We start from the raw sequence: 19,101 nt of genomic DNA on the forward strand, positions 1-19,101 counted from the left end.
ATCCAAACAGAGGAACAAGTTTAGTCACGTACCTGCAAGTCGAACGACTGCTTGTGAAGCTTTTTGCTGCTACATGCTCATGTTCTGCTGCTGCATGCTTGGATCCTTTGGTTGCATGAGGGCTTGGCTGATGATTTTTGATTGCTTTTCCTTGTGCAGGTGTCCTCTAGCCGGATCTGAGCTGCATGCAATTGTTTCCACGTTCAGATCTGCACCTTCAAGCTGCTGCTGCTGCATGGTCACAAAACCAGAACTTGTTTTCACCATTGCTCTCAAACGGTAAACCGGATTGATCTGAAACTTGGTGAGCATTTTCCTATAATCATTATGCATCTCCCATAGCAAAATCGTGATCAATGGATGCACGGATTTCGAGAAAAATGGAAAATGGTTGACGATTTCATAGCTCGATTTCTCGGAAACCGTGCATCGGAATCGGCTGAAACTGCTTGGGTAGGTTACCATCACTCACATGCATATCCCCATGAAACAGGTTTTGAAACGGATGCACGAATATGGAGAAAATGCAAAAATGGCTGATGGTGATGGAGGCTGATTTGTTGGAAACCGTGCACCAGAATTGCATGGAACTACTCAAGCATGTTTTCATCACCCTTGTACAATTCCCCATAAAACGGTTTGTCAAATGGATGCATGGTTTTCAAATTATTGCAAAAACAAATTTTGCTCTATGGATTTTTGCCTCAAGGCTTTTTGCAAATGTTTGCATGGAAGGAAAAACTGTGCTTGGGCTGTGATGCAGGTATGGAGATGATGGAGGAGGAGTTGGAAGATTGCATGAGGACTTCTGAACCCTTGAGGAAGCTACCATGTTCGCCAAACCACTTTTTGAAATCCATGTCTAGTTTCCCACAATTTCTACAGGAAGTTCCTGTAGAAGCACAATAAGAAGCACAAGGAGGTGGAAAAAATGATGGATAAAGGCAAGGGATGGACACACAAGTGCTTGTAGGCCTAATCAACAGATTCCCACCATTAGATTCACTTTTGAAATTGGATTTGGCTCGTCCAAAGGTTCTACAGGATGTTTCCTGTAGAAATACAGAGCTTCCTGTAGAAGGCAAAAAAAATTCCTTTGACCTTGATTTGAGTGCTCCTCCTGTCATGAAACGTCCTTCTTGCAACCTGCAATTAGCCAATGGAATTAGTTTTATTTTTCTTTTTCTTTTTCTCTTTTGTTTTTTTTTTTGAAAAACAACTAGGGCGCCTCATGGAGGTTTTCACCCTAATTGCCTGCCTTGGGCGCCTCCAAGGGAGGTTTTCACCCAAAGATCTTATTCTCTTTTCTCTTTTTTTCCAACCCATTGACCGCCTCATGGAGGTTTTCAATTAATGAGCCAATCTAAGGCGCCTCCGAGGAGGTTTTCACCTTATATTTCTATTTTCCTCTTTTTTCATTTTTTTTCTTTTTCTTTTTTCTTTTTTTTTTTTTTTTTTTCCTACCCTACCATACTTGAAAAACAAAATCGTTCTCAAGTATAAGAATACTTCCAATGGAGCCATGTGCACATCGAGATTAGAGAAAAGATGATGTGGAGGCTCGAAATGCATGCTTGGATAGGTATCGAGATCTCAGAGACCAAATGTTCTAGCTTTGAAGGGATCAAACATAACTTAGGAAGAAAGTACCGCTGCAACTTAGTGACCTTCTGAAACCATATCTCAATATAGCTTTGATATCCTTGGTCGTCTTGCTGATTTGGATCATTCTTCATGTCACCTTCTATCATGACCTTCTGATCTTCCTCTTTTTGTTGATCTTTCTCTTGAGTACATGGAGGATTTGATGATAACCATGAGGGAACTCTCTCGATCTCTGATTTAGATCTCTTCTCTTCATCAAGTGCAGCCCATGGTTCTTTGATCTCCTCTTTTGAATCTTGTTTTTCCAGTCCTTGAATGCTTTTAAGATAATCTCTTTTTTGCAAGGCTCTTCCTGAGCTTTGGTGAACATCATTGAGCTCAAAAGGAGTAATTTGCACATGTTGTGCCTCAGCTTTGCAATTTGGTTGAGCTGCTCCATTGCATGGCTTTGGAAATGGTGCTGCGGGTAGCTGAGTGGAGGGGTGTAATTGAGATGGAGGTGGATGGCATTGTGGTTGGGCAGGCATTTGGGGTTGCCTTGGTGGAGGATGAGGCGATGGTTGTGGATGAGCAGGTGGTGGAGGAAACGAAGTGGGAGGAGTGTTGTACTGGGGCCTCCACCCCTGATGAGGTGCATTCCACTGAGGCTGTGGCTAAGCATAAGAGTGAAACGAATGAGTAGTTGTTTGAGCATAATATCGATCTGTGAAGGAACAAGGAGGAGGTGTGAACCAAGAAGGATGAGCAGGGGGACCCCAAGAAGGCATGAAAGTGGCTTGATAGGGGTCATAATAGGTCTCGGGTGTCCCTTGCAGTTCCTGCTGGTAAGATCTAGGTCCATGCGGCCAACTTTGGTTCATGTAATAGAGTGATTCAGTGGCTCCTTGGCTCTCTGATATGCAACTTTGAATCTGGGTAAGGAAGGGCACTAATCTGTAGGATGGTGTTCTTCACAGACAAAACATACTTCTATGGAGTACAATGGACATTCGTTCCTAGGATGCTTTCTAGTGCAACTAGGACAAAAAATGACCAAAGCCCTCTTGGCTTCTTCTTGCTTCTTTTGGATCCGCAAGGTATCCAGTTGCATGGCAAGAAACTGCCTCATATCACTTTTGAAATCTTCGATCTGATTTTTAAACTCGTCTTTGGACAAGGTACTGCTCCCAACATTTCTGCTTGTAGCCATTTGCTCCAGAGGAATGGTTTCTTCTTCTTCTCCCCTAGAGGTTTTTTACATATGCCTTGATGTCCACCCAGGGGTTCTTCTTAGTCACAGCCATCGAAGAAGAGAGAATGTTGGCTGTGTGAAGCAATGGGGGGTGTTGTGCAATCATTTTTCTAACTTATCTCTACTCCTACAAGGCATGAAAAGAAATCTTTTTGGTTGATTTTTGTATTTTTCTTCTTGTACCTGCGAAACTAAAATGGATTGAACTACAACTAACTATCTTGCTGAAACGAAAATGCGGAATTGAAATGAAAGCAGGAAAGGACTAATCTATTTTGCTCAAATGAAATTGCAAGAATGAAATGCTAGTCTATGCTTGCGGAATTGAAATGCTAATCTACGCTTGCAAAAATGAAATTGCGGAATTGAAATGCTAATCTATGAAAGCAGGAAATGCTAATCTACTTTTTCATAAACGAGATTGCATAATTGAAATGAAATAAACTACTTAGCAGAAGATTGTAGTGGAAAATAGAAGAAAAGCGACAATCACCAATACTCTGACGCTTACTTGGCAACGGCGCCGAAAAGATGGTGGGCCCCAGTATTGTAGCAATAATGCTACAACTCCTGGAGCTTCCTTCTTTAATTTTATCAACCCGGTAGTTCGTAACAAACTTGGAAGCGACGGTGCTGTATGCACAAGTACTAGCTCTTGCCGCAGCTGTCACTTGGTCAGCTGGCACAAGTCCGCTAGGGGCTCAAGCCAACTTCTATGAGCTCTTAGAAGAAGCTTTTTAACTGATGGATGAAAGCTAACTCAAAGGAAGCTAATCTACTTGCGGAAAGAAACTGAAAGCCAAAAAGAAACACAAACCCTAGCAAACCCTAATTCTACCAGCTAGTCCTACCGATGCAAAGGAGAGCATGAAAACTACCGAAAGAGATGCCATTACTTCTAAGAAGGTAAAATGCATGTGTCTAAGTTATCACTATCTGAAAAAAACATCTTTTTGTATTTTTGTTTAAGTTATTAGAATTATCATGCATGTGCTTTTAACTAGTTTTCCACTGTGCAGGGATGGATCAAGGGATGAAATTCTTTGGGAAAGGTTGGGATGGTACAGAGAGGGTCTAAGGGATCCCTAGCATTCTTTCTGAGAGTTTCACAAAGTCTGGATGCCATGCAACCGTGTTTATGAACTTCTACAGGAAGTCTGCAGGGGTTTCTACAGGAAGTTCTGTAATTCTTCTACAGGATGTTTCGAAATGGGATTTTTGAGGATGGGTGATTGATGGAAGATGCATGGATGGTTATGGAGGTAGGATGGGGGTCTGAAGTGACCCAGGAACTGATGGATGGAGTGGTGAGATGATATGTGGAAGGCTGATTTGGCTTTAAGGTAGTTGAGACAACAATGGAGAAGAAGGTAGGGTTACGTGGGCAAGAGGATGGGTGTGAAGCGAGAAGCCTAGATATGGGATGAATCAGATGGCTCTGATGAAGCTTGACCGTGTGAGTGAGTGATAGATATGCCCTACACAATGCACATTCAACTGAATCAATGAATTCTTGCAAACAAACTAAGTCCTAGCTAACTTAATCTAACTGTCAATGAAATGAATAAACAACAGCCTCATTTGGAAAGAGAACCATGTACATCACGTGAGAAAGAACATTCTGAAAGATCTAAATGCATTACAAACTCCTACCAATCGATTCCCAAACATAAAAAGCTACTTTAACCAACAAAAACAACCAAAATAACAAAGCAAGATCTAAAAAGCAGATTTTATTTTAAGAACGCAGCAAACACACATAAAGATAAACAGGGGAGGTACTGGGTGCTTGGGATGGGCCCAACCCCAAGAGCTACAACATCCCAAGAGAGATTTAGAGCTGGTGCAAAGATGAATTCATCTTTATTAATCAAGAATGAAGAGTTACATCAAAACTGTCCACAAGGAGAGCTTGAGAATGAGCTGAAAGCAAAGCTAATCTATTGCATACAAATCGAATTACAAAATGACTACAACAAGGCTATGAAATGACTAACTACTAGCTACTATCTACTGGCTAACTAGCTAACATCCACTGGCTACACTGACTAACCCAAACGAGGCCCTAATCCTTCTTATTTATACAGTTTGAGGACCCAACAGTCCTCCTAAAATTTAGGGACTCGGCTGCACAAAACTTGGAGTTAACAGCAGTCCTACTTGACTTGCTTGGTTGCCCTTGTGCTGATTGATTCGGTGGCCCTTGAACTCCGAGTTGATGGTGGAGAATTCGAGGTAAGGGCCCATAAATGAAGGGGACACCTTCCTACAAATCCTCTAGCTTGTTCTCCCACGAATTTGGCTGCCAAGTGCTCATTAAGACCTTCAATTTTGTCTCCAAGTTGACCAAAAAGGCTACACAAAGCACCCATTAGACTTGTTGGCATAATGACTAACCAAATTCACTCTATTAACATAAATATAATAAAAAACATGCAATAAACTAATGAGAATGGTGGATTAAGTCAAATTAGGAGGTTGAATGAGCCCAAATAATTGTCCATTTTTGGGGCTCATCAATAAGGAAGGCTTTCAAGAAGTGAAAAGAAAGAGGAGACAAGCAAAAGAAACTCCCAACATAGGGAAAAAATAATATCAAACTCAGCCGAGCAAAATGAGCATCTTTGAAGCACTGAAAGGAGAAGAAGAAGAAGAAAATAAGGTGCAAACTATGGACTACCAAGAAAAAGGAAAGGAGAGAAGTTCGATTCAAGGCAAACTGAACCCCAAGAGGAAAGCTCAAAGAGAGCTAGAAGATAAAGAGGATAAATAGGATAGGGAGAGTAAGGAAAACACCACAATGGAAATTTACCCAAGCAACGGAGAGGAACTACGCATGGAAGAAGTGGTGCTAAAGAAACTTCTGAATGAATGGAGACACCTAGATGAAATATTTATACCAGAAGACCAAAAAAGACTATATAGAGATACATTCCAATAGTATCAAGCTAAGCAGGGATGGGGACAGGTGGAGATGGCAGAAAAATTGGGCATGCATCAGGAAAACCCCCAAGAATATTCAAATAAAATGAAAGGATGAAAGAAAACAGGCCGGAGGAACCTACAGGAATCCATATAGATTATGGGAGAAATGTTGGTGAATACAGGCAGGGTGGTACCTCTATCAATTGTATACCAATGAATAAACAAAGTATTCCAATGATAATTACATCCTGGAACATAAGAGGCCTCAATAGCAGAGGAAAATAGAGATGCTTAACTAGGAGACCAAGAAAAGGAAAACCTCAATTCGTGCTGCTACAAGAAACAAAGATTACACGAGGGAAAATTGAAGAAATATTAAGTAAAATAAAACCAAGGTATGAATGCATGACTATAGATGCGAGAGGTAGTGCAGGCAGAATTGCAATATTATGGAACCCAGTAGTGATCATAGTGGACTACTGGATAGTTATGAAGAGAATCCTCACGGGACGGTTTCACCTGATAGGAAATAAAGAATGGTTTCTAGTCTTTGTAGTATACGGCCCTCACAAACCAGTGGAAAAGGAAAATTTCCTCGAGCAAATAAAGAGGTTAAGCCAACTACACAAAGAAAAGCTTTGGTTGTTAGCAGGTGACTTTAACTTAATAACAACAATAGAGGAGAAAAAAGGGGGACTATGAAGAGAAGAGTCGGAAATAGAGAAATTTAGAGATTTACAGGAAGAACTACAATTGGTGGACATACCAACAATAAATGGAAAATATATGTGGAATAATAGAAGGGGAGGGAGCAGACAAATAGCCTCTCGTCTAGACAGATTCCTGGTCACAGAAAACTTCATTAGTAAATATGTACAATATGAGGCTACAATACTGCCATGTTTATGGTCGGACCACTAAACTATTAAACTAGAAGTAGAAATGAAACAAGGAAATCGAAACAAACCTTTTAGGTTTGAGGCCTTATGGCTAAGAGAACTAAACCTCATAGAAAAAATGGACTGGTGGAATGAAAGTGACAAAGAAGGGAGAAATCTGATGCACACCTTTCAACTCAGACTTAGAGAACTAAAAGGAAAAATAAATTAATGGAACAAGGATGATTTCGGCAAGATACATGAGTAACAGGAGTTGATCCAAGCAAAGATGAAGGAAGTACAACAACAAATTATCAACGAAGGCAGAAGTGAATTGCTAGTGGAGGAGGAAGGCAACTGATTAATAAAATGGAGGAAAGGAGACAACAAGAAGAAATATTATGGAAGCAAGAATCCAGAATTCAATGGTTAAAGGAAGGAGAATGAAATACAAGGTTTTTTCACAAAGAAATGATCCATCATAAGCAGCAGAATAGGATATTCTCCCTAGTAGATCAACAAGGGAATCAACTTACTAAAAATTAAGACATGGAGAATCTGTTAGTACAACACTTCAAATGGATGTTGATGGAACCTAACATAAGAAGGGAGGAGAATATAAACAAAATCATACAATGCATCGCCAATCTAATGAGCATAGATCAGAACATGGCCTTGCTAAGAGAAATATCTAAAACAAAGGTAGAAGAATTCATTAGGAATATTGCAAGAAACAAAGCACCAGGGCCAGATGGATACATAACAGAATTCTTCCAGGTAACATGGAAATTCATGGGCGAAGATATAGTGAAATTAGTGGAGGAGTCCAAATGCACAAAAATAAGGCACCCATCCCTAAACTCCACATTTTTGGCCCTGATTCCGAGGACATATCATTTGGAACAACCGCAAGGGTGCATACCAATAACACTTTTTTATGTCATATACACAATTATGGCTACAATTGTGGTCAATCGTTTAAAGCCTATACTACCTCGGTTGATATCTCAGGAATAGACAAGGCTTTTTAAAGGAAGACAAATAATAGATAGCATAGTGGCGACACAAGAGGCAATTCATTCATTAAAGACAAAAAACCCAAAGGAATTGTGGTTAAATTATATTTAGCAAAAGCCTATGATCGACTAAATTGGGATTATCTACAAGGAATATTGAAGGCATTCGGCTTTCATGCAAGATGGATAAGTTGGATAATGTCAATGGTATCAACTCCATTTTTTTCATTTCTACTCAAAAGATCACCCATAGAGGTGTTTAACGCAAACCGAGGGCTCATGCAAGGTGACCTGCTTTCACCATTTTGGTTCATCCTGGCAGCGGAAGGAGTCGGAAGGTATATAAAGGAGAAAGTTCAAAGAGAACAATACACTGGCCTTAGACTATGGTGGAATGATCCACCATTAACTCAACATCAATTTGTAGATGACATAATCATGTATGGATAGGCATCACTCAAGGAAGCCAAAAGAATAATGGAAATTCTCATAGACTTCACTAGTGCTTCAAGGATAGAGATAAAGAAAGAGAAGTCTCATACATTTTTCCTCAACACAACAACACCCTCACAAGCCTTCTTAGCAAAAGTAATGGGATTCAGAATAGGAAATTTTCCCTCGAAATACCTAGGAGTCCAGCTAAATGATCAATAAAACATAGTGGAAAACTGGAAAGCCTTGTTGGGAAAAATCCAAGGAAAAATGCAAAATTGGACATTCAGGTCACTGTATATGCCAAGTCGGGTAATATTACTAAGATCAGTACTACAATCTATCCTGATTTACCAACTAACTAGTCAAGCGACTCGAAAAACAGTATGCCAAAAGATGATAGACATCTTCAAAATATTTTTATGGCAAGGTCCTAGAACAGAAAAAAAAAAAAAAAAAAAAATGGGCTCTTCTATCATGGAACTAGCTCAGCGAACCCCTAAAAGAAGGAGGACTAGGACTCTGAGATCCATACATACTCAATTAGGTCATGGGGGAAAATTTATGGTGTAGATGGATCCAGGGAGGGGTAGACCTATGGAAACAATTATGGGAGAGGAAATATGACATGCCAAGATCAACAAAAGGAAAGTAGAGACTCCAAGACAACAAGAAAGGATCAAAAATATGGAACTTAGCCTTATGCAACAAAAATTTGATCAAAAACCATACTTTCTGGGAAATCAGAGGAGGTGACAAAGCCAATTTCTTGGAAGAAGCATGGCAATAGAGAGAAAAACTAATCAGTAAGCCTGAGCTACAAGAAGTCTACCAATATACCAACATCCATGGGAAACAAACAGTTAAAAACCTCTAGAGCACAGAACCTAGAGAATACTAGAGAAAGTGGAAACAAAAACAGGACTGACGAGATGCTCGAAAAACACCCCAATGGAAGATATATGGGAATGAGATGGCAACCCAGAAAATCACAAAAGTAGAAGGGCGAGACATACTAAGATGGGGATACAGTATTTAAGGGATGTTCACAATTAAAGAGGGTTATCAACTACAAGAAGAACATCTTAGGCAACAAGAGACAAATATATGGGAAATTTTACAGCAAGTAAAGACATGGATGAAAGTCGCCTTCTTCTTGTGGATCCTTCGCCATGGGCGCGCACTTACATGGGATCGATTGCAAAAAAAAGGGTTGCAGGGACCCTTGATACGCAACTTATGTAAAGAACAAGAAGAAACAATGGAGCGCATATCCAATGGTTGTAGATACAGTGATAACCTGTGGAAAACCCATAATCAACTCTTCAGAGTAAGTGATAGGAATCCAAACAACATGAAAACAACAATAGATAATTGGCTGAAAAAGCCTTACCAAAACACAATCCTAAATCGAGCTTGGAGATTATCTTTAGGGTTCGTCCTGTGGGCAATATGAAAGGAAATAAATAATCTGATCTTCAAGGAAGAAAGAAGAACTGAAGTAGAAATATGGAAACAAATAATCCATAACATAAGAGAGACAATTATAGCAGAGAAATGGTATGAGGAGGATTGGAAAAGCAATCCACAGGAAGAAAGAATAATGAAAGGTCTGAACTTGAAACCTACTATGCTAAACGCTTCCTCGTGGAACCATCATACCCCAATGGAGAGTTTTCAAATTGTTATAAATGGCCTCAAAAATAATTTTTCAAACATAATTTCGATGGAGTTGCAAAAGGGAACCCTGGGGCGACAAGGACAGGAGGATTATTCAGAGACAATAATGGGAAAACACTCAGAGTATACACTATGGACTATGAGAATGTGAAAAACAATGAAGCAGAGCTTCATGCTCTGAAGAGGGGGCTGGAAATTGTGATAAGAGAGTGATTCCAAAGACTGCAGGTAGAAGGAGACTCGAAAATGGTGATAGAGATGGTGAAGAAGCTCCAACAAGGAACACATTTGGAAAGAATCAACCAAAGCTGGAGGACTGCATGGCTGGTCCAAGAGATCAGCAAGCTAATGCAATGAATAGGATACATTACCCTAACACATGTCTAGAGGATGAGCAATGTGGCAGTATACAATCTAGAAAACTGGGGATGTGACTAGGTAGGTAGAAACTTAGATATAGAAGTAGAAGAGTTATTACAAATGGAGGGAATGAAGAAACTAGTGGAAATACTAGAAAAGGACAAGGAGCAAGAGGAGAACCCTCGATCAGGGTGTGATAGAGAAGAGGGGGTGGGCCAATGACAATGGGAAGTGGAGATGTCAGGGATCATTCACTCGAGCGCAAGGATAGAGAAGACATCGTGATGTGGAGGAAGAGGACAAGAAGAAGGGCAGGTGGAAGAGGATAGGGATGGAGAAAGCCCCAAGAGAAGGTAGGTGAAGTTATGAAGGGAAGGTAGAGAGGAAGGAATGGGAGCCAGCGAGAGAGCGAACAGAGTGATGACAGCAAGTGGAAGGAATATAGAGAAGAACTCATGGAAGGAGTAGCGAGAAGTTAATGAGAGTTAGAGCTAGAAGGGACAGAGGGCCATCATTCCAAGGTGTAGGAATGAGGTAAAGGGTGGTGAGAAAATTAGGAGGATAGGTGGTAGGTGCGACGAAAGGTAGTAGGGACAGGGAGGTAAAACAAAAGGGAAGAGAGATATAAGATAGTTGCATGCAGAATGAGAGAGTGAGAATAGGAGTAGAGAAAGGTGGTGGATGCGGGATGACGATGCAGGCGAGAGGAAGCAACTGTGTCAAATCAGGTCGAAAGTATTTATTCTTCCATTTCCTTGACAACAGAATTATAGTTATGTAAACTTCAATGGTATTAGGGAAAGAGACCTCGGAAATTATGCACTCCTAAAGAGTCGAAACTAGGGCCTCCTAGAACACCACCTAGGTTAGGAATGAGGATGAAAGGGTGAGAGAAGCAATAGTTAAAAATTTGCCCTTGAAGAAAGTGCACAAAGGGAAGGAGGGAGGCCGAGGAGAGAAGAGAGAACCTAGCAAGGGAGGAGGTTTGAGGAATTCAACTCTGGCTAGGTGGCTCCTGAGGCACAGAGGAGATTTTGTAGGTAGCTGGAATAGAGAGGAATCTACTCTGGAGACCTCAGTAGCTAAGACAAGGGATAGTTGGGTCGCTGAGAAACCTAGTTCGAATCTCCTCAATAAAATTGAGTGGATAACCAAGGGCTCAATTAGAGCGAGGACTATAAAGAGGTGTGTGAATGGAATAAAGATACCCCGTGTAGTCAAGAATAGGGACATGGTCCCCCCTTGTACTCTCCTCTGTAGGTTTTCTATGGTAACCCTTCCGTGTGAGGGCAGACAAGGAGGGATGAATATGAGAGAAGAAGAATCGAGGGGCAGGAAAAAGCTAACCCAAGAGCTAGCAGGGGGAAAGCTGAGGGAAATGAAAAGAAAACTCAAGCTGTCAGGACTTGAGCGAGAGACCAAGCATGATGCAATTAAATATAATACAGAATGGGAGGTATACCAATAGACTACTGATACTTTTTATGGTATTGTTTTAGGTTTAATCATAATGTGCATCCAGTACAGTGTGAAGGCTAGCAAGCACATAGAGGAAATTGAACTGGGAGAAGACAACGGCAACTAAGACAATGCAAGAATGGGAAGAGATGGAAAAGAAGTGGCTAAGAAGAGAAACAGAGGTGTAGGCAAAGTAGGGAAAAGGACCGTCGGGGGCGGGAACCTCAACATAGAACAATGCAGGAGAGGGAGAAAGACAAGACAGGAGCATATGAAGACCCTCATTGATGTGTACATTCCACTCGAGGTCAGAGAAAAAATAGCAGGTTGGGAGAGATAATTAAATGACAGTATTACCAACCAAGATATTCCCACAGAAGAATGGGAAGTTATGCTACAAGACCCGGAAAACACCCGCGGATGGTATACTCTTTTCAGACAAACGATCCAGCAATACTGGGTCATGAAGAATGTAGTGGCCCAAGCCATGACTCTCAACAAGAACAAACAGTGAACAAAGGACAGGAGGCACAGGAGGAAACCAAAGTGAATGAACCCAACAGAGCAGATCTCCTCAAAGAGATATCAGCAATTCAAATTCAAACATATCAAAACGACGTGGCATTGGGTAGGATCGAACAAAGTCTACAAGATATGAGGATAAGTGAGATGTTGAGATCTAGTGCTAAAGCCCTAGCCCTTGTGGAGCCCTCGGACGAGGATTAAAACAGAGATCCAAATATTTTTTTTTTTGTTTGTATGTCGATTAGCTTTTATTTTCCAAAGTTGATATTCAGTATAGACAAAATAGAAAATGTTGTAAGGTTGATAGAAAAAGACATGTACAAATTTTGGACAGTTTTTAAAGCTGACAAGTGGCCAACCTGGTTTCCTACGAGCAGGTTGAGGCCACCTGATACTACTGCAAAAACTTGATTATGGTTAATTAAAATAAATAGAGAAAGTACTACGAAGTTTACAAAAAAAAAATGTATAAATCTTAATATACTATGATTCGTAAACCAATACTAAAGAGTTTGCAAAGAAGGTAATCTATCTTCTACTATTATACTGATTAATAAACTATGATGTTAAATACATATTTAATATAATTCATTATTATATTGAAAAACAATTTTTACAGAAACATCACATAAAGGCGCCATCATATATAAGATTGTTACTAATGCAAAATGTATATATATATATATATATAATTAAATAACGATATATACAATATATTATGCTTACACCCCCATTAATGCAAATATGTTAACATATAACACAACTATATTACTTCTAACTATACTATTCTTTACATCTAACTATACTATTCTTTGTTATTATTAATACGCTGATATATATAATAAAGATATCATGTATATTGACATAATGCGCATGGAGAATTTTGGGGGCTAATATTCACAAGTGAGCTAATTTTATATGATTTTCCCAAAAAAAAATCGGTAACTTCTATTTTTCTTAAACTGACTCACCCAAATTTTATAATATAAAATTAGTTTACCTTAAGAATGTCTAAGCATGGAGAATTTTGGGGCCTAATATTCACAAGTGAGCTAATTTTATGTGATTTCCCCAAAAAAAAATCGGTAACTTCCATTTTTCTTAAACTGACTCACCCAAATTTTATAATATAAAATTAGTCTACCTTAAGAATGTCTAACATTATATAGATACAATATATAAAATCATTTTAAATTTTAATAATTTTATAAATATATCAATAAACATTTTATAATTTGCATATTAAGAACTAGTGTGATTCACCAATGTTTTTAAATTTTAAAATAATTTTCCATCCTTAAAATTTTTCTTGATAATATAGATTTATATAAAAAAAAATTATAAGATTAAAATTTTGTAGTACATTACATAGATTTCCATACATAAAATTGATATATAGTTATACTAACTTAAAAATTTTCTTTATCCTCACTTTTCTCTATCGAATTAAAGTTTGTTTGAATGAAGAACAAGTTTTCAACGAATGTTATGATATTCAACAAAATCTACATTGAGTAGGGACTTTACACTTTATATATTAATTATGCATATAGCTAGTTTGAAAGAGTTGTATTTAATAAGTTTACAAGAGAAACTTAGACATGTCAAATATATTCTTATTTATTACCAGAGTTTTATAAGAGGAAGAGTTTTATAAGAAAAGTATCAACCACAGATTTAATTTCATTATTATTTGTCTTAAATATAATTATATCAATTAGTAATTACAAATAGTTAAAACGGCTTATTTATTAAGAATCTAATTTAAAACTATTTATTTATTTGTGCAGTGTGATAATGGCGGTTAAAAGATAATGGTGGTTAAAAGTTTGTATATATTAGATGTATATTACATGATGTAAAGACAACTCTAATAAGTTTGAGTTTCTTATTTTTTTTAAAAAATTTTAAATTGAAGTTGAGCAAAACATGGATAGTTTTTGTTGGTTTTTTTTTTTAATGGAATTTTTTTAATTTGGATATATTTATTTTTTATATGATTTTTATATGAGATTTTTTTTTCTCTTGCTTCAATATTTATAGGTTAAGGATCAGATTCTAAGGTGACCATGAAAATTTATTTAAAAAGAGATTTGTTAAAATTAGGCACCTAAGTTATAGATTCAAATCATAATCTACCCTTATCAATCATAACTTTATCATATTTAACCATCATAATTTTATCATATTTAATCATAATAAACCAATTTCAAAGTATATCAACCACTTTTTTTAAGTCATGATAGTAATAACTTAGATAAAAAGAAATAGGGCAGTATTATCCCAAAACAACTAAAATTTAAAATTAAATAAAACTTAAAAATGACATATGAACAAGTTTCCATTTGTTGGGAATTCTTCTTAGGATTGTAGATTCCAGGAATATCCTAGAATGACCTAGATTTTGGTCAAACAATTGACCTCGCTATTGTCAAGAAGTTGTTGTCCTTTAAATACTGAAATTAGAATCTACAATCTGAATAAGTTCAGCTCCCTCTTCTTTGTAATGACTATCCATTCTTTTACTCATCCATTGATGTTTCGATATGAGTTTCATATTCAATTGTTTATATAGGACAAGAGTCTTGTAATCAATGTGTTTTGAAAAGAATTCTCAGCCTTCATTATGTATTGATTAAAATTCATATTCAGAGATTCATAGTTATAGGTATTGATTTGAGTGTTAATGGCATGTTTTTCAATCGTATTATTGTGTGTATTTTTATACACTACACATGCAAAGGAGGCTAGAAAAAAGGTTCAATAATGTGTTCCAGAACTCTGATGGTAAGAAGCGTTGGGCTCCTACATGTTTGCATTTAATTACTTTTGTTTTTGGTTTCTTTTTTCTCTCTCTGGTAGTAGTAAGTCATGTGTTTGAGCCTGGTTATAGATATTTAGAACCAAATGGCTTATTGTTGTAGGTGTTGAGTCAGCCCTCAGCCATTAACACCAAGTCCTCCTCTTTTATACCCCATCTTGGTAAGGAGTCTTATCTCAGTTCCTGAAATGGGTACCTCCATGTTTCGCTTCTTGTTGCACATTCAATCATGCAATTCACCTCAGGGAGAAGGCTGCTCTGATACCAAATTTGATTCATATCTCTTAAGCTACCGGAATTAACCAAGATCTTTTACTTCTGTGATGTTAGAATAATTTCATATGAAACGGTATAGAACAACCACATGTGCATACTGAAAGAAGAGGAAACATAGTGACGATCAACAAATCAAGAACACAAACACATTGATAATGGAGTTCACCTAGTGTGGATTACGTCTTTGGGCCCTCGTGTCAAGAGTGGGGAGGCCACTTCATTAAATGTTGCAAGATTATGTTGAGTACATAGTACATTATTTGTCATTACAAGGATAATTCCCTCAACCAAAGTGGCATCTCTCTCCATGAGATGTTCTCCCGATATGAACTCTCACTCAATTGGGCACTCTGTCAGCATGAGAAGCTAATAAAATCTCACATGACATAGCATATAAGTATACTTAAACATGATGGAATCAAGGATCTCGACAATAAAATCATCATCTTAACAAAACAAAACAAAAGTGTGGCATCAATGCATCATTTACCTCCACTTATGGGGATGGTCAGAAAATGAAAGTCTCAGCTGACGAAATGGATTGCACCATTGAATTTGTGAGGGAAAATCATGTCAAATGACTACAAACTTTTCCCCTTTCTGACATCGTCAAATTATGGGCTCTCAGGAATCTTGAAGATTCCCCCAAATATTCCTTCTTGAAGATGTTCGAAACATCTACTGCTCAGATGAATATTTTGAACACACCACTGTGCTCCTTGCGAAATTTTGTGAAAAATCACTATAAAGTTTCCATAATTCCACCTTGGTCAAAAGTCAACCTCCAAGGGAATATTTTAGATTCCATAAGATTTTACAAACATTCCTTATTGTTAGACAATTCACTTTTTACTACACAGATGGGGAATAAGAATACATTGTTGGACTCCTAGTGATAAAACGTGTAAGAATGATTATAAACATGTCAAATTATGGGACTGGAACATCGTGCCCTCTAAGGGAATATTTTTGGCATCTTGCATATTCCCTCACTCATGGTTCTACTGCCTCCTTCGCTCAGGGTTTTGCCTGACATCCACTGCCCTGTCCCGGTCAAATGAATTGACTGACATATATGTAATATTATGGGAACATATGTCAATTTAGGGTCATTAGGCCGTTACTAAAGCACCGAAATTGGAATGGGTAGGTTAGGCATTCCAACCCCACTGACCCACAATTGGTACACAGTTAATATTTTGTTAACAAACCAAACGACGTGTTTTCAATTTTAAAATAATCGCACATCGTTTTAATTCGTCGGTTCATGGAAGTTAGTTTAACTGTTTCTGGTTTGGTTTGGTGGCATCATTATGTATTTTGGCATTTATTTTGTTATGTGGTTGGTGTATTTTTATGTTGATTAGATGTGTGGTCGTTGCTAGCGGGCTGTCCCACTTGTCGGTGTGGGTTCAAAACTTGTCAGCCCCAAACTATATGGTGGTATGATATATATGTAACGTGGTCATATGGTGGGTGGTCACAACCGTTGAAACACATGTGGTGGTTTTCAGTTGGACCTTCAGGTTATGCAGTGGTAGGGTTTGACCACTCGCCACCACACATATAATATAAAATATGATTGGGGGTGGAAGTCTGTCCCCCAATTTTATTTTATTTTTTGTTTTATTAAAACACAGGAGAAAAAAATTTTGATCAGTTTTTTAAGGGTCACTTGTGAAATTAAGTAGGCAACAAATTTTCCTGTTATGGTGGCCAAATTCCATGTACTAGGAATCTACCAATTTTTTTCCTCATTAGTGATTTCCACTTGGCCAAGTTTGACCCAAATATTGACCAACTATAAATTGAGCATACGAACGTGGATTTGAGTGTCATTCACACCATTGGAATCAGGGGGACAAGCACTACAATTTGTTCTTGGTTTCACTTTAATCCGACAACTTTGAATTTTGAGTTATTCTGAGACACTTCTGAAATTTGAACATGTTGGGAGCCACCTAAATAATTCCTCCCAACTGATGAGATTTTGTTCCTCCAAAATAATGAACATAATCTGGAACTACTTTTTTACATTTCCTGCACCATAGGTGTCCTGATAAGTCATCGTTCCTTCTCTTTTACCCTTGTCCTTTAGAGCCATAAGTGATGAACCAACACCTACATCCTCTGCAAACCTGTAATACATCTTTGCAAATTACATGTTCAATTACACGACCAAACATGACCAAAGAATCCCCATACTTTCCAAGCTTTTATAACACACACTCTTTGGTCAAGTTTACATCATAATAGAAATCAATACCCCAGTTATCAATAAAAAGCCAAAACATAATCGTTGCTTTAATAAGAAATGGAAAACACATCATCAATTTTACAATTTAAATTTCAACATCTTATTTACAAAATGAGGACATGACAAGCTACCATATCTAGAAACTCCATCTCTCATTCCTGAATGCAACCATGAAAGTGAATGGGTCATCATCTCCCTATGGTGGATTCGCTTGTTGAACAACTTTTCCAACTGGTTCCTGCATGAGAAATTTATTCTTGAGACATTGCTATGGATGGAGCCTCCAACATGTGTCTCTTTTATGTCCCCCTATGTTACAATGATTTCAAAAAGTATTCTTCCTCCATACCTTCTTTACCTTCTTCTTTCCCTGGTGTGGAGAAGGTCTTTCACTCATCATCCTTTTTCTTGCTTCCATTCTCTTCCACCACTCAGCAACCACATAGTTATGGAAACAACAAAAACTACATGGTTTTCTATACCATAATATATGTTCATCATTAACATGCTTGTAATAAAAATTAACTTTATAATATTGATATTTTTTATACCTCTCTTGGTTGTCTCTGGTGCAACCTTAGTAATGAGAGCTTGCCTTAGCTCTTCGTCTGCAATGTGCATTGTCATGGTAGGATTGTGATGTATTCCCGTCATTCTCTTTCCTCGATGTTTTCAAGCATGTTTTGGAAGCTTCTGACACATTTGAGCACTCTCCTTCAGTGTATCCAACACCTAGAAATCAAGGTGTTTGTACAACCTCGAATTGTTGAGTCATCCCTTGGCCATTAACACTAAGTCCTCCTCCTTTATACCCTAACTTGGTAAGGAGTCTCATTCCAGTTCCTGAAATGGGTACCTCCATGTTTCCATTCTTGTTGCACATTTAATCATTAAATTCACATCAGCGAGAAGACAACTCTAATACGAAAGTTGATTTGAATAACTTCAGCTACTGGAATTAACCAAGAACTTTTACTTCTGTGATGTTAGCAAAATTTCATTTGAAAGAGTATAAAACAACCACATATGCATATTGAAAGAAGTGTAAACATAATGGCGATTAGAAAATCAAGAACACAGACACATTGATAACGAATTTGACCCAGTGTGGGTTATGGTCCTGGGCCTTGGTGTCAAGAGTGGGGAGGTCGCTTGATTAAATGCTACAAGATGATGATGAGTACATATTACATTATTTGTCATTACAAGAATAATTCCCTCAACTAGAGTGGCATGTATCTCCATGAGACGTTCTCCTGATAGGAACTCTTACTCAAATGGGCACTCCTTCAACATGACAAGCTAATAAAATCTCACATTACGTGGCATAAAAATATCCTCAAACATGATGGAATCAAGGATCTCAACCAGTTAATCATCATCTTAGCAAAACAATATAAAATCATGGCATCATTGCATCATTTGCCTCCACTTTCAGGGATGGATGGAAAATGGAAAGCTCAGTTGATGAAATAGGCTACACCATTGAATTCATGGCGTGAAATCATGTCAAATGACTATAAACGTTTCCCCTTTATGAAATTTTCAAATTTTGGACCCTCAAGTTCCCTAAAGATTCCCCCAAAGATTCCTTCTTGGACATGACTGAAAATTTGGTGCTCGGATGAAGATTCTGA

This window comes from Pinus tabuliformis, chromosome 9, assembly GCF_031772625.1.
Source record: "Pinus tabuliformis cultivar Carrire ecotype Pingquan chromosome 9, CPIR1, whole genome shotgun sequence".
NCBI classification, from domain to species: Eukaryota; Viridiplantae; Streptophyta; class Pinopsida; order Pinales; family Pinaceae; genus Pinus; species Pinus tabuliformis.